Genomic DNA, 15,513 nt, shown 5'->3' with positions numbered 1-15,513 from the left:
CAAAGAAGATACTAAAAGCTCTTTTAAGTATATAAAGGTTAAAAAAGAGATGAGGGTTGAGATTGTAGCCATTAGTGACACTTGGCTACAGGTGGGGCACGACAGGCAGCTTAATGTTCCAGGGTTCCGATGTTTCAGACGTGATAGAGGCAGAGGGATGAAGGGTTGGGGGTGTGGCATTGCTAGTCAGGGAAAATGTTACAACAGTGCTCAGGCAGGACAGATTAGAGGGCTTGTCTATACTGAGGCAATATGGGTGGAGCTGAGAAACAGAAAAGGTATGACCACATTAATGGGTTTGTATTATAGACCACCCAATAGTCAGCGAGAATTGGAGGAGCAAATCTGCAGAGAGATAGCAGATAACTGCAGGAAACATAAAGTTGTGATAGTAGGGGATTTTAATTTTCCACATATTGAATGGGACTCCCATACTGTTAAAGGTCTAGATGGGTTAGAGTTTGTAAAATGTGTTCAGGAAAATTTTCTAAATCAATATATAGAGGTACCAACTAGAGAGGATGCAATATTAGATCTCCTATTAGGAAACAAGTTAGGACAGGTGACGGAAGTGTGTGTAGGGGAACACTTTGGTTCCAGTGATCATAAAACCATTAGTTTCAACTTGATCATGGATAAAGATAGATCTGGTCCTCAGGTTGAGGTTCTAAACTGGAAAAAGGCCAAATTTGAAGAAATGAGAAAGGATCTAAAAAGTGTGGATGGGGACAGGTTGTTCTCTGGCAAGGATGTCATTAGTAAGTGGGAGGCTTTCAAAGGAGAAATTTTGAGAGTGCAGAGTTTGTATGTTCCTGTCAGAATTAAAGACAAAGTGAATAAGAATAAGGAACCTTGGTTCTCTCGGGATATTGAAACTCTGATAAAGAAGAAGAAAGAGATTTATGACATGTATAGGAAACAGAGCAAATAAGTTACTTGAGGAGTAAAAAAAGTGCAAAAAAAAACTTAAGAAAGAAATCAGGAGGGCTAAAAGAAGACATGAGGTAGCTTTGGCAGTCAAGGTGAAGGATAATCCAACGAGCTTCTACAGGTATATTAAGAGCAAAAGGATAGTAAGGAATAAAATTGGTCCTCTTGAAGATCAAAGTGGTCAACTATGTATGGAACCAAAAGAAATGGGGGAGATCTTAAATGGGTTTTTTGCGTCTGTATTTACTAAAGAAACTGGAATGGAGTCTATGGAAACAAGGCAAACAAGTAGTGATGTCATGGAATTTATACAGATTAAAGAGGAGGAGGTGCTTGCTATCTTGAGGCAAATCAGAGTAGATAAATCCAAAGGACCTGACAGGGGATTCCCTCTGACCTTGAAGGAGACTAGTGTCGAAATTGCAGGGGCCCTGCCAGATATATTTAAAATGTAGGTATCTATGGGTGAGGTGCTGGAGGATTGGAGGATAGCTCATGTTGTTCTGTTGTTTAAAAATGGTTCTTAACATAATCTGTGAAATTATCGGCTGGTAAGTTTGATGTCGTTAGTAGGTAAATTATTGGAAGGAGTACTAAGAGATAGGATTTACTAGTATTTGGATAGACAGGGACTTATTAGGGAGAGTCAACATGGCTTTATGTGTGGGAGGTCATGTTTAACAAATCTATTAGAGTTTTTTGAGGAGGTTACCAGACAAGTGGATGAAGGGAAGGCAGTGGATGTTGTCTACATGGACTTCAGTAAGGCCTGTTATGAGGTCCCACATGGAAGGTTAGTTAGGAAGATTCAGTCACTAGGTATACATGGTGTGGTAGTAATTTGGATTAGACATTGGCTCAATGGGAGAAGTCAGAGAGTGGTAGTGGAGGATTGCTTCTCTGAGTGGAGGTCTGTGACTAGTGGTGTGCCACAGGGATCGGTGCTGGGTCCATTGTTATTTGTCATCTATATCAATGATCTGGATGATAATATGGTAAATTGGATCAGCAAATTTGTTGATGATACAAAGATTGGAAGTGTAGTGGACAGTGAGGAAGATTTTCAAAGCTTGCGGAGGGATTTGGACCAGCTGGAAAAATGGGTTGAAAAATGGCAGATGGAGTTTAATACAGACAAGTGTGAGCTATTTCACTTTGGAAGGAAAAACCAAGGTAGAACATACAAGGTAAATGGTAGGGCACTGAGGAATGCAGTAGAACAGAGGGATCTGGGAATACAGATACAAAATTCCCTAAAAGTGGTGTCACAGGTAGATAGGGTAGTAAAGAGAGGTTTTGGTACAATGGCCTTTATAAATCAAAGTATTGAGTATAAGAGTTGGAATGTTATGGTAAGGTTGTATAAGGCATTGGTGAGGCTGAATTTGGAGTATTGTGTGCAGTTTTGGTCATCGAATTACAGGAAGGATATTAATAAGGTTGAAAGAGTGCAGAGAAGGTTTACAAGGATGTTGCTGGGACTTGAGAATCTGAGGTACAGAGAAAGGTTGAATAGGTTAGGACTTTATTCCCAAGAGCATAGAAGAATGAGGGGAGATTTGATAGAGGTATATAAAATTATGATGGGTATAGATAGAGTGAATGCAAGCAGGCTTTTTCCACTGAGACTAGGGGAGAAAACAAACCAGAGGATATGGGTTAAGGGTGAAGGGGGGAAAAGTTTAAAGGGAACATTGGTGGGGGGGGTCTTCTTCACACAGAGAGTGGTGGGAGTGTGGAATGAGCTGCCAGATGAAGTGGTAAATGCAGGCTCACTTTTAACATTTAAGAAAAACTTGGACAGGGACATGGGTGAGAGGTGTATGGAGGGATATGGTCCAGGTGCAGGTCAGTGGGACTAGGCAGAAAAATGGTTCGGCACAGCCAAGAAGGGCCTCTGTGCTGTAATTTTCTATGGTTCTATGCTATAGGACCAATAGAAAATGACATTGCAGATATTGTAATGAGAGATGCAGAGATGGCAGAGTAACTGAATACGTATTTTGCATCAGTCTTGACAGTGGAAGACATCTACAGTATATCAGACTTACAAGAGTGTCAGGGAAGTGAAGTATGTGCAGTGAAAATTATGACTGAGAAGGTGGTCAAGAAGCTTAATGATCTGAGGGTGGATAAATCTCTGGACCCGATGGAATGCACCCTTGGGTTCTGAAGGAAATAGCAGTAGAGATTGCGGAAGCATTAACAATGATCTTTCAAGAATCAATAGATTCTGGCATTGTACCGAATGACTGAAAAATTGCAAATGTTACTCTGCTATTTAAGAAGGGTGGGAGGCAGCAGAAAGGAAACTATAGACCTGTTAGCCTGACATCAGTGGTTGGGAAGTTGTTAGAATCGATTGTTAGGGATAAGATTACGGAATACCTGGAAGCACATGACAAGATAGGCCAAAGCCAGCATGGTTTCCTGAAAGCCTTAGACATCTGTTAGACATTCAACACATTCTCTCTCTCGAAGGCCAGTACTGGCCTGTTTTTCCCAATCCACTTTCATGTTAAAATCGCCAACAATTATTATGACATTGCCCTTCTGACACGCCTTTTCCATCTCCTGCTGTAATTTGCAGTCCACATTCAAGCTGCTGTTTGGAGGCCTGTATACAACTGCCATTAGGGTCCTTTTATCCTTGCCATTTCTTAACTCAACCTATAGAGACTCTACACCTTCTGATCCTATATCATCCCTTTCTAATGATATAATATTAATTCACTTACACAGAGCCACACCACCCCCTATGCCTACTAACCTATCTTTCTGATACACTGTATATCCTTGGACGTCCAGCTTGCATTGGTACTGGCAGCTATCCTTTAGCCAAGTTTCAGAGATGAGCACAACATCATATTTGTCAATCTGTAGCTGAATTTCAAGATTGTTCATTATATTACTTATTCTGAGAGTATTCAAATATAACACTTTCAGTCCAGTATTAGTTGCTTTCTGTTTAAACTGCACCCTGCCTCTATTGCCCTGTAACTCATGCCACTGACTGTGATTAAGCCTCATCTCCTGCCTGTTCTTTCTATAATCTCTGTTGCACGCTATCTTTAATTTATTTCTGTTTTCCCCTTTCTCAACTCTATCACTCCAGTTCCCATCCCCCTGTCAAATTAGTTTAAATTAGTTTTGAAGCTGTAAAATACATCAGTCTGTAATTAATGTCAAAATATTACCCATATATTCTTAATTTGCAAAATCCAAGTCCCTAATTCTACTGAACAATTATTTCATGTATAGTAATGCTCCTTCTGGGATGCTGGTGTCATCGTGCACTGGGGATCATCTTGTATTACTGGCTGATTTTTGGCAGACACCATTTTGTCTTTCTATTAGGGTTGTGATTATTTGGCCAGGGCTGATTAAGCAGCCTTGCAAGCACTAAGCAAAAGTACTACAATGATTAAACTCAACCTCCTTTTTGTTGAGAACTAATATTTAGTGATGAGGTACCCTGCTCCCAAAAGAGTATATTTGTCTGGTAGGATTGAAGAGCAACTCTTCTACAAAGCAGAATGTGAAGGTGGAGTTAAGGAAAATTTAACAACCTTGCTCTTGAAAGTAGAAACATAAGAGAAATGGTCTCAAAAATACACTTAATTGCAGCATTTAATTCTCAAGCTCATGCATGTGCTGACCCATATGAAATACTGTTGCATTTCTTCATTGTAAGTGACATTAATTATGAAAATGACGGAAGTATGGAAGTCTATTTTAAGCATGTAATAAAACACCTGCTTATAGTTGAATGGTAAAACCTGAGCTTGAATAAAAAACTACAATACAACTTTTCCAGGATTTGTGAAGGAAGATTGTGCAAAGGTTTAAGTTTGGTAAGAAAGCCTATTGAAACAGTGCTGCTGCTGTGGCTGAGTGAAGAGAATTCTTGCAAGACTGGCAACATAATCTTACAGATGTTAATGGGTAGGTGAGTGTGTAGAATCAATAATGACCAGATTCAGAAGCAATTGTTATCAGAAGTCGACTTGAATTTAGAAAATGCACTAAAATTAATCCAAACAGTGGAATTAACAAATAAAGCCATTTCGGATTTGCAAGTGAAACTAACTCATATGACAGTACACTTGAGAACAAACTGCAGTACACACTGTTCCGTTACTTTATTTTCAAGCTAGAGCTGCGTCACAGGGGTGGGGGGGGGGGGGGGGTGGGTTAAAGGGACTCACTGCCAGGACTTGTAGAAATAAGCATAAAGTTAAGCCAACAAAATTAAAAAAAAGAAAGCAAAGCGAAGTGCTTAAAATTTTCACCTATACAAGATACTTAGTACAAAAGTATGACCATTAACTTTTATCATAAAGAAATGGAATTTCAGTGAGGCACCATATCAGCATAATGCTCATGAACCAGACTAAATATCCGATGAGGTAAAAGAGTACACCTGAACTACAAAAGGCAGAGGTAAAACCAATTCAAGTGAAGGCAGTATAATGGTAGTTGTTGGTATGACTGTCAAGTATGAAAAGCAGGTTGAAATATAAGAACAAAAACATTAGAAATAGGAGCAGCAGTAGGCCATTTGGCTTGTTGAGCCTGCTTCACCATGGCTGATCTGACCATGGACTCATCTCCACCTACCTGTGTTTTCCCCTTAACCCTTAATTGTCCTACTCTGCAAAAATCTATTAACCTCATTTTAAATATTTTTACAGAGGTAGCCTCCAATGCTTCATTGGGCAGAGAGTTCCACAGATTCACCACACTCTGGGAAAAGCAGTTCCTCATTATCTCTGTCCTAAATCTACTCCCCAGAATCTTGAGGCTAAGTCCCCTGGTTCAAGTCGCACCTACCAGCGGAAATAACTTTCCTGCCTTTATTTTATCTATCCCTTTCATAATCTTATATGTTTCTATAAGAGCTCCTCTCATTCTCCTGAATCCCAGTGAATACAGAGCCAGATGATTCAATCTCTCCTCATAGTCTAGCCCCCTCATCTTTGGAATCCCCCTCAACTCAGCATTAATAGTTTTTGCAGGCTCTGGACTAAATTTATGCATGGAGGCTGGTCGAGGACAGTTCCACTGGATTAGAGGAACATTCAGGACTTAAAGTGGAACATTACAGCTGGGGCTGGGAAGACATGAAGATGTTTTCAAAGATGATCTGTAATGTTATAAGGACATCCAAGTCAAAACTTGTGTAAATCATATTGCTCCACCTTAGTTTTTCAAGCTAAGCTTAGTACTTAATATAATAAACCAAAACTGGAGGATAAGCCTGTCAACCATCTGAAAGGGCAAAATAATTGAATCTGTGAAGTATCCAGAATGAGCAACACCGACTGAGCCCATCTTAAAGCATAGTGGATCCACTAGGATTTATGAAATTGCAAACTGACTGTGTCTTGAATCTCATCCTTGGAAAAACATCCTATCCTGAAATAAAAGATATATTTGTACTTTGGCCAGCGGAAAACTGTTCACTAAGTTAGATGTGATTCTTTTACACACACACATATGTACATACTTATATAGTCTTATAGTCTTAGAGGAGTCATCATAGAAGTTTTCAAATGTCAAAACACATAAGACAATGTTCATACATTTAAAAAGCTCTATCTACGGGTGCTTTCTTCCAGAGAAATATGGAGTTTTTGTTTTTGGGCATTCTCAACATGGCTTGGTTACCTGGTTAATATCCTCCTTAAATCAATATGGAGAATCCGGAAGAAGTGTTGAGCAGACTGGAAAACAGAAGGAAGCATACTTTTTCAGAAAGTCAGGTACAGTCCTTGGGTCACAGTGTGGCTGATGAAAGACCTAATCAAGATCAATAGAAACTAAAAAGCAGAAGGGCCTGCCCAACTCATGTAACTGATCTGATGGTATGTTTGTGGTTATGAAATATTGTAACTTTAATAATATTTCCAAATTTTAATCATTTTGTTAGCTTCAACTGTTGCAACGAACGAGAGGAACCCAAGCGCAGGACACAGGCACGGAGGTTGCGTTAGGATGTAGATGCGGGCGTGAGCATTGAGTGGCACACAGGAGAGAGTGCAGGAAGGCAGGAAACAGACAGAACTGGTCTTGACACGGAGCATAGAAAGGGAAGTGGCAGACAAAACTTTTCTTAGCACGGAGAGACGGAGTTTCACAGGTAAACCTCAGAACTGGAGTAAAACTTAGAACACACAGTCCTAAACGGCCAGGAAATGTTAATTACCACACAGGCAAAACCAACGATCCGACAACTAGTGGGTGCAAAGCCAGAGTTCTTATGCTGCAGGTCTTGATGAAAACCACGTGTGTCGTCATCAAAGGAAATTAGGAGAAAATGGGGAATTAACGGTCGGGACCATGACACCAGCTATAGTGAAAGCATATTTAGCAGAGGTGGACTGACAGAGCACTTCTATGCAGTCTACAGAACTGCTGCAATAGACTGATGTGCTGGTCTACTACTCACATAACAGACAGCTGCTTTTCCCTGATCAGACACCACTGCTACTGTGGAAAGAAACAGTTTTGAAAAGCTGATAAGGGATATGTCCAGACCACTGCACTCTCACCTGGATAATGAGGATTTCACTGTCATGTTTGGAGTGCAACAGCCCAGAATTATATTTATGGGATGTCACCACATCATGAACACCTGATTTCCCTGTTCTATGAATTGAAGTTTGTGCCTCTTATGGTTTCCTGCAAGTTCAAGAGATGGCTTTGAGATTGAGAGCGTATAAATATATTGTTTTCAGAACTGAGAAATGTCATGGATACAGAAACGCTCTCACTCATCTTCCAGTATGATGGATGACTGCTAGTGAAGGAATACAGGACCAAATGCTGACGGTAGATCATGAAGACAGTGTGTTTGTGAACACTGCAAATCAGGCAATGGTCTGTATGTCATGAAAAGGGTGGCCTTCTCAGAGAGAACCACAGTCAATACCTGAGCAATCCCAGAACCCAGAAGCCAGTGTTTGGCCTGGATGTATTATGTTGTCATACCCGCTGACTGACGCAAACAATTGCATCAGGTGCAGTCAGGTATTCTTGGGATAAAGCAGATAGCCATTTTGTCCAATGGACAGACTAAAATGCACTCAGATACTAGGCAAAAAGAGTAGCCTAGACCCAGTGTCAAGGAAACAACAATGTATTATATTTATCCCCGCATCCCTTGTGCCTTTGGGAGGGGTCCTAACAGCCATGGAGTAGAACGTGCCCCATCCTTGTTAGGTGAGATGTTCTTAGTTATCACTGATGTGCATTTGAAGTTAATAGATACTTATCCAATGAATACTTCAGCATCTACAGCTACGACTTGAAAAGCTTAGGCAAGCTTCAGTGCTCCTGGTTTGCATTACATGTCAGCATCAGAAAGTGGAAATTGTTTCAAGAGTGCAGAACTTAAAGATATCATGAAAAAGCATAAATCATGTGTCATCCACCCTATTTCATTCTTCCACTGATGAATGAACAGAGCAAGCTACACAGGCTTTCAAAGGAGGAATTAGAAAATCTCAAGGAGCCAGGATTGAAATCAAAGTGCTTCAGTTCCTACTCAGGTACTGCATTACATACAACACTACAGCTGAGTCTATGTTGAGACGAGTGCAAAGGTGCAAAAATAAAAATCTCAGGGCATCACAGTTGTGTAGCGGTTAGCACAACACTATAACAGCTCGAGGCATCAGAGTTCAGAGTTCAATTCCAGCGCTGTCTGTAAAAAATTTGAATGATCTTCCCGTGAGTGTTTCCTCCAGATCCTCTGATTTTTTTCTCTCTATCCAAAGACGTACAGATTAGTGGGTTAATTGGTCATTGTAAATTGTCCTGTGATTAAGCTAGAGTTAAGTAGATGGGTTGTTGGGCCTGTTCTGCGCTATATCTCTAAATTAAAAAAAAATACTAAAAGCTGGACATTTGAATTAAAGTGGTTTCCTGCTGTGGTTGAACAGAATCTCTGTCATATTCTGAAATTCTGTGGAATGAACAACTTACCATTATGATAGAGACCAGTGACAGCGTAGGTCACTGGATTACTACTAGTCTGAGAGCTGATCCCTGAAACGTACTTGGATAACTGAACAACATCTGGAAGTTGTCTGAGAAATTGCCGGAGATAACATCTTCTGAGGGGTCAGTTCAGAGATTTCCACTGCCGGCAAGAGGACTGAGAAACACTCTTTGCTGCCTCAAATGGGGGTAAGATGCTTTGTCATAGACGGGAAATTGTTAGCATATTTCAAGGATTTTATTAAATGATGTGAGATTTATCTTGTTTAATAAAATACCCACAAGGCAGGGATGGTTAGTGGTGGATGACGCTCAGGGGTAGTGGTGGAATGTGGGAGCAAATGGAAAGAATACCTACCTCCTCCCTGGGTGATGGCTGTTGTGGTCTTTATATGCACCATGCATTACTAAGAACAAACCATATTCTGGAAGAATATAACTTGAACTTTTATTTAACAGCAAACAGCAACCACATCTTAACCACACAAGCTTCTCGATCATTCTGTCATTTCTGCGCATACTCTGAATTCTGTCACATGACACATGATATCACCACATCTGCCCTTCCTTAAAAAGAAAAACAATTAGCAGCATTAATCAAAACAAATGCATAATTTTACATGTCTCTAGCAGTCTCTCTTATGGTTTACGAACATGAGTAGACCTTCTAAGTGGTTCACACAGTTCTTGTGTTTCGTTGTTATTTCCATGTTTTGTCTAATCTACATCAGATAACTGAAACTCTGAAGTTGGCTCTTTCTTGAAGTCTTTGCGATTTCTTCTTGACACCGTTCCTTCTTCTGTTTGGACCATGTGTGACCTAGGTTGTACTTCTTCAAGTACTGTAGCTTTCTGTGTCCACGTGTTCATTTTGTCAAAGTATGTTTTCCGCTTTGTTTTGTGTTCATCTTTCCATCTTTTCACTTGTACACCTCCCTCTGTTCTCAGAAGTCTCTCATCCATTGGCAGATTGGATCTCAAATGGTGTCCCATCAAGAGCTGAGCCGGTGAAATCTGCATTCAAGTGGAATACTGCGATAGGCAAACAAAGCTTTATAAAAATCTCCTCCACTACCTTTTGCTTTGTGCATCAGCTTCTTGATAATTCCTACCGATTTCTCAACTAATCCATTGGACTGAGGGAAAAATGGACTAGATGTTGTATGAACAAAGCCCCATTCATGAGCAAAATGTCTCATGCATTCACCAATGAATTGTGGAGCATTGTCTGTGAAAACTTCATCAGGTACACCATGTCTGGAAAAAACTGATTTCATGCATGTAATTACATTCTCTGCTGTTGTTCTGCCCAAACCACACACTTCAGGACACAAGGAATAGTAATCTGTTATTAATAGATAATCTTTGTTGTCAGTTACAAACAGATCAATGCTTACCTTGTGATAAGGTCTCTGAGGTGCACGATGTGGATGCAATGGCTCCCTAGGGTTGCTAGGTTGGTATTTAAAGCATATTTGATGAGAAGTGTCGTGGTCCAGTCCGGGGTCCGCGTTCCGGTTTGTGGTTCGCGGGCTCCGGTCTTCGGGTCCTCCGGCTGTCCCTTGTTTCGGTTGGACTAAACCATAAACACCTGATGCTCATCGTGTTGGCTAGGCATATAAGTGACCCTGGGATTGAGTGTGGTTGGGGCGTTGTCTTGTCAAGCTTCCCTGGCAAGATTCTCATGGAGCAAATGGCTGGTATGGCCACTTGCCATCTTCAGGCTGTGTTGGAGAACCATTGTTTCTTGGAGCCTTACTGTCAGTGGTCGGGGCTGTCATTGTGGTATGGATTCGGCCGTTTCCCGGGCCAGCTGGGTGGCCGTCAGCCACTCTGAGCTAGGTAGGGATCCAGTTGTTTCCGTAGCCAGTCAAGGTTGCTGGCCGTAATGGCTACTCAGAGCTGCCCCGATGCAGAGATGGAACTGTCTGTCGTTCTTTGGTGTTTGTCTCTTCCTGTCCTCACCCTGTGGGGTAAGTCAGGCTGTTCTGCTGTTGCCCTGCAGCGGGAATCTGTCTTGCCTTTGCCTCCGTTAGGTAAGTCCAGCTGTTCTGCCATTACCTGATGGACGGTCCTGCCCCACCTTGGTGTGGAGTGAAAGTTGAGTCCTGGCTTGTCGAAGGAGAAGTCCCGGCTCTATGTCTATGTACAGTTCCTAGTCTGCCTTCAAGCTAAGCCTCGACCCCCCCCAAGCCTCGAGATCCCAAGCCTCTTCACACCTTCGCCTGGGTTTGGGGGTCCGAGCCTGAGGCAAGACCTAGGTTCTAGGTCCTTGTCCAGTCTCGGGCTTGGAGTCCACCCCAGGCTCCTTGTTCCCAGTCTCTCATTCTGCCCTGTTCCTAGTACTGCAGTGTCTGGGTTCTGCATTTGGGTCCTGATACAACACACCCGTACGACAAGAAGACACGAATTCTGCCATTTCTTGATTCATCCTGAACCAAAACATCACTTCCCCCACCCTTCTTTTACACTTTTCAATACCTAGGTGACTTTCATGAATTTTCCCAAGCATTTCTTTTCGGAGACTTTTAGGAATTACAACACTGCTACCTTTGGCCAATATACCATCCACAACAGAAAGTTCTGATCTGTGGTTCCAATATTCTTGTACTTCTGAGGTACAGTCATGCCTATTATCTGGCCATCTATCCATCACCACTTGTATTACCTGACTGAGAATTTTGTACTTCTCTGTCTCAAGACGCAGCAGTTCCAACTTTTTGGGAGCATATCAATAAATACCCGAACATCAATAATGTTCCTGTGACTGTCTTTTGTTGTTGGATCCACAGCTCTGGAAAGTGTGTCAGCCGTGTACATGAATTTTCCAGGTGTGTATGACACATTTAACACATATCTCTGCAATTTGATCATCATTTGCTGAATTTGCAAAGGACAGTCACTTAGAGGTTTGTTAAACAATGCAATCAAAGGCTTCAACATCAATAGACTGCCCTGACACAAACTGATGAAATCTCTCGCAAGCAAACAGAATACTTAGCAATTCTTTTTCAATTTGGGCATACCTTGTTTCTATATCAGATAATGCATGAGATGCATATGCCTCTGGTAGCCGTTCCTGATCATGTTTCTGGAGTAATACTGCGCCTAAGCCTGCTTGAAATGAATCATATGAGATTTTGATGGGTCTCTCAGCATCATAGAATTTCAACACAGGTTCCTTAGTGAGCACTTTTCTTGAGATTTTGCCATGCCATCTCCTGTTCATGATTCCAGCTCCATTCGTTTTTCTTTTCTGTTAGCTGCCTCAATGGAGCAAGATGTTCCAAAAGATTGGGTATGAATTTTCCCACGTGGTTGACCATTCCCATAAACCTTTGAACATCCTTTTTACATTGCGGTCTTGGCATGTTCTCAATAGCAGAAACCTTCAATGGATCAGGACGCACACCCTCATCGCTGATGATATCACCCACAAAGGTAAGTTCAGTCACTCCTAACTGACATTTGGCTTTATTCAACTTTAGGTTTGCCTTGTGTGTTGCCTTAAAGACTCTGGTGTCAAGTTCTTGTTTAGATGATCCCCAAACAATAATATCATCCATGGAAGTATCTACGCCCTCAATGTGCTCATATAGTATGTGAATAGTTTTATGGTACACTTCAGGAGCTGATGCAATTCCAAATGGAAGCTTTAGAAAATGGTATCTGGCAAAAGGAGTGTTAAAGGTACACAACTTTGAACTCAGTTCATCTAGGTTAAGTTACCAGAATCCAGAGGATGCATGTAATTTACTAAAGTATTTTGCATTAGCAAACTGTGACATAATTTCTTCACGAATAAGCAATTTGAAATGCTCTCTTTTAATGACTCAATTAAAGGCTCGTGGATCTAAGCAAATCTCAGTTTTCCATTTTATTATCAACAATAACAAGCAAATTGACCCATTCAGTCGGTTCATCAATTTTTTTATGACTCCTAGCCGTTCCATTCTGTCAAGTTCTGTTTTCAGTTGATCACATAATGCAAAAGGCACTTTTTTTACATGGATGTACTATGGGTGGAACTGTGTTGTCAATTTTAATTGTGTACTCTCCTGGAAGACAACCAAGCCCTTTGAACAAGTCCTTATACTCTTTCATCAAGTCACTGTATTCTAACTCTGTGTCACTATCCAGGACTAATACACTTTTCACCAAATTCAGTCTCTCACAGGCAGATATGTGATACTTTTGCCACTCATGTTCCTTTAACTGGAATGTCTGCACCTGAATACACAGTCACTTTTATATTTGTCCATGTAACTGTGGTCTTGGCTTTAATGCATTAGACTCAGATTCTGCAGGAACATTTAATTGTGCTCCAGTATCCAATTTAAACAGAATATTGTTTTGGTTCACTTGCAATGGCATAGTCCAGTCATTCTTACTTTCTTTGTTTTCACAAAGTACATCTATATAAAACTCCTCACATTCAATTTCAAGCACTGCATTTATGTGTTTTATTTACTTTCTATTTCTGCAACAGCATGAGAAATGATTACTCTTACCACAGTTGTTGCACACATTGCAATACACTGGACACATTTTAGGTCAGTGCTGCTGCCCACAGCAATCACAAGGTTTTATTTCTTTCAGATGACCCAAAGGGTTTCTACAAGTATATTAAGAGTAAAGGATACTAAGGGACAAAATTGGTCCTCCAGAAGATCAGAGTGGTTGTCTATGTGTGGAGCCTCATGAGATGGGGGAGATGTTAAACAGTTTTTTTGCATCAGTATTTACTCAGGAAACTGGCATAGCGTATATGGAAGGAAGGGAAACAAGCAGTAGTGTCATGGAGGAGGTGCAGCAGCTAACAGACTGGTGCAAAGCCAACAACCTGTCTCTGAATGTGAACGAAACGAAAGAGATGGTTGTTGACTTCAGGAAGGCACTGAGCGACCACTCTCCACTGAACATCAATGGCTCCTTGGTAGAGATCGTTAAGAGCACCAAAGTTCTTGGTGTTCACCTGGCGGAGAATCTTACCTGGTCCCTCAACACCAGCTCCATACAAAGAAAGCCCAGCAGCATCTCTACTTTCTGGGAAGGGAAGTCCATCTCCCACCCCCCATCCTCGTCACATTCTACAGGGGTTGTATTGAGAGCATCCTGAGCAGCTGCATCACTGCCTGGTTCGGAAATTGCATCATCTCGGATCGCAAGACCCTGCAGTGGGTAGTGCGATCAGCTGAGAAGATCATTGGGGTCTCTCTTCCTGCCATTATGGACATTTACACTACATGCTGCATCCAAAAAGCAAGCAGCATTATGAAGGACCCCACGCACCCCTCATACAAACTCTTCTCCCTCCTGCCATCTGGGAAAAGGCACCGGAGTATTCGGGCTCTCACAACCAGACTATGTTACAGTTTCTTCCCCCAAGCTATCAGACTTCTCAATACCCAGAACCCGGACAGACACTAACCTACTGGCCTCTACTGTGCCTATTGTCTTGTTTATTATTTATCACAATGCCTGCACTGTTTTGTGTAATTTATGCAGTCCTGGGTAGGTCTGTAGTCTAGTGTAGTTTTTTGCTGTGTTGTTTTCATGTAGTTCAGTGTAGTTTTTGTACTGTTTCATGTAGCACCATGGTCCTGAAAAATGTTGTCTCATTTTTACTGTGTACTGTACCAGCAGTTATGGTCGAAATGACTATAAAAAGTGACTTGACTTGATTTGCTCTGACATATAGAGATTAAAGAGGAGGAGGTACTTGCTGCTTTACAGTGAATAAAGGTAGATAAATCCCCCCGGCCTGACATGGTATTTCCTCGGACCTTGAGAGAGACTAGTGTAGAATTTGCAGGGGCCCTGGCAGAAATATTTAAAATGACCTTAGCCACGGGTGCGGTGCCGGAGGATTGGAGGGTAGCCTCATGTTGTTCTGTTATGGACCAGCAATAATAGATGTAGAATGGAGTTGGGGAATTATTGCAAAACAACTAGATTTATTAACATTTACACAGAAATATAGAAAACTAATTCAAACTTAGAAACAATTCTTAACAAAGTCTTACTCAAGCACAGTCTTAGAGTGGCAGTTTAGAAAGTGCAGGTGATTCATGAAATAAGTGAGAGGAGAGGCTTGTATATTCATGATGCAACGAAGAGACGATCTTGGAGATTCACAGTACAGCGGAGAAGCGATCTCGTAGAGACGAAGAAACAATTACCGTAGTTTGCAGCCGCGGAGTACCTTTTCCGAAGAGTCCAAGAAGAGCGAGATTTCACAGAGTAACTGACAGGGAATGTCCCTTTCACAGAAATGGTTACCACACAACACCAGAGACCATGCAGGGGTTAACCAAAAGTGTGTGTCATGGAGTATACGAAATGTCAGACACATTCGAAGCGCACAGAGTGCTGCCGGCTAACCCAATCCTTTGGGTTCGTTCAAAACCTGCAATCTTTACACTCACTCTCTGTTCTCATCAATTCCTTAACAACTCCTTACCCAGTGCCTCCTGATTTCTAGCAATCAGTCTGTGTTTCTCTTTTTATACCATAGGTATGCGTCATCAAGTGAAGCTTACAGAAACAAAACTACGGATTCCCAGCTAAGCGAAGCTA

Source organism: Hemitrygon akajei, chromosome 9, assembly GCF_048418815.1.
Source record: "Hemitrygon akajei chromosome 9, sHemAka1.3, whole genome shotgun sequence".
NCBI classification, from domain to species: Eukaryota; Metazoa; Chordata; class Chondrichthyes; order Myliobatiformes; family Dasyatidae; genus Hemitrygon; species Hemitrygon akajei.
The sequence above is the reverse complement of the archived record's forward strand: the minus strand, read 5'-3'. Positions refer to the sequence as shown.